Here is a 2,500-nt window from a genome sequence, read left to right on the forward strand (position 1 = left end):
CTAGCCATGTTCCACGCGATCGCCCTTTGCGCTGCTGTTCGAATTAGTCCCAAACGTCTCTGTTGGGACGATGGCTCTCGCTCCATGAAATTAACTCGGGGTAATCGTGCGTTCCTGATCCTTCAGTGCTTACGTGCTTCTTCCACCTTTCATAAGTCGTTTACGCAGTCTCAAACGCAGATGCACACACACGTACAAACAGGAACACACCCACAAACACATAGACAGAAACACAGACACACACAAAAGAAAGACACACACACACAAGCGCGCGCAAAAGAAACTCACACAAAAAAAGAAACACACACACACAAAAAAGAAACAAACACACACACGCACAAACACCACTCGAACTGAAAACGTCAAAACCTCCCACCATTGTACACTGGAAACCCCAAGCCCAACCGGGGATGGTCCTTGATAAAGTGATATCTTCAGGATGTTGGATCTCGTCCATGTTATGGCTGAATAGAGGCGATCGATTCCATCATCACTAACGGCGCCGACCTCGCTTTAACTTTCCTCATTCCGCCAAAAAGGTGAAAATAACTATTACTCCGAAGAGAGAAAGGTTGGTTCTTGTAATATGGATAAAGGAGATCTGCCACGTGTCTCTCTTTCGCCAAACATCGTTCATCTACGAAGTTTTCCGGAACTAATTCAATATTCTTTAATGAAACTTAGAGGCCTAAGAAAGGCAGGCTTGGCGCGTCCCGGGCGTGCTTCTTCTATTTTAGGCCTACGTGATGTTATCGACAAGCAGGAAATTGATCAAATGTGCTACGTAGGAAAGTGGAGTAGATTTCGCGTTTGAGGAAATTATCATTTTTCTCCCTCTCGTTGGACATGCCATGGTAAATCTATGCAATTTACTTCCCGGCAAGAATATTGCATTATTCATAATAGGCTTGAAGTCTAAGGCTTTTTCGGTTTTGTATATCGCGAAGATATTACACTTTTAATGTAAAAACTGTTTGATGTATATGCTTAGGTATTAAAAATATAAGTTGAACAGAAGAGAGAAGGAGACAGATGTATATAGAGAAAGGCAGGGAGAGAGATTAAGATAGATAATTATATGGAGAGAGTGAGAGAGAGAGAGAGGGAGATAGATAGATCAGGTGTAAATATTTTTTTTTAATATATATTTCCAACGAAGGTAATGCAATAAAATACTTCCAAACTCCAATTGATAAGCTGTAATTGTGATGAAAATACCAAGAAAACTGGCAGATGATATGGCAATTCAGCTTCAGATATCCCTTTTACATTGTACATGATTTCTCGTAGTTAATAAGTGGTGTGTTTTCGTATGTCATCAACATTCGCTGGTAGACCGTAAAATAGTACAACTTTTTTACACTAGCTGGTTATTTTTTATTTGTTTATTATTATTATTATTATTATTATTTTTTTTTTTTTTTTTTTTTTTTTACAGATTTAACAATCAGGAACGGAAATCATTTTCCTCTACTCGCCATTCAGTGTGAAATTAAGCGTACATTTGAGAATACATGGGTTTGTGTGCGACTTAATACCGAGAGGATACGAAGGGTTGACGCAGACATAGAAAGTTTAAATTGTTCTAGTTTGCACGTGTCACTCTGTCGAGAAAATAAAATACATTTTGTTCCTTTTATATTTCTTCCTGCAATTCTTGTCCCGTTAAGGTTGTGTGTACTTTCGTTTTTTCGTTCCTAACAAGAAATCATGTCGACCTCATATTACTCTGCCTTGGGAACTCACTCGATGTTGTTCAATTTTTGTCCCCACTAAGGTAACGGAGGACTAATCGTCGGATCTTTTTAGCCGTTAAGGTAAAGTAATATAGGATTAAGTTTCTCCGTAAATGGCGTAGGCTGGATACCGAGAACGTGCTAAGTGCCGGATATGATATACAATGATGTAAGCATCCTTTGTAGAAATTTCTTACCACAAGTGTAGATCACATTCACACACACACACACACACACACACACACACACACACACACACACACACACACACACACACACACACACACACACACACACACACACATATATATATATATCTATATATATATATATATATATATATATATATATATATATATATATATATATATGTATATATATTTATATATACATATTTTTTTGTTCACAATATCTTTACATCTAGATAAATGATGTGTCTAAATCTATATATTTTTAATAATTTTATCTTAATCTGCAACTTGATTTGTCTTTATGCGTTTAAAGACCTATCAAATCTATATATATCTTATCTATCTATCTATCCATCTGTCCATTTAACTATCTGTATGTTTATATATTGATTTATCTATACCTGCTCGTTTGTATGAATATATATATATATATATATATATATATATATATATATATATATATATATATATATATATATATATATATATATATATATATATATATATATATATATATATATATATATATCCATCTATCTATTTCTCTTTCTACCTACCTATCAATTTACTTAT

The 2,500-nt window shown here is 34.8% G+C and overlaps 1 protein-coding gene across 1 annotated transcript in view; it reads left to right on the forward strand.

Annotated features, from left to right (window-relative positions):
- LOC113817292 (dopamine D2-like receptor) overlaps nt 1-2,500 on the forward strand; it is a 460,012-nt gene that overhangs the window by 415,477 nt on the left and 42,035 nt on the right. The window lies entirely within an intron of this gene.

This window comes from Penaeus vannamei, chromosome 16, assembly GCF_042767895.1.
Source record: "Penaeus vannamei isolate JL-2024 chromosome 16, ASM4276789v1, whole genome shotgun sequence".
Lineage (NCBI taxonomy): Eukaryota > Metazoa > Arthropoda > Malacostraca > Decapoda > Penaeidae > Penaeus > Penaeus vannamei.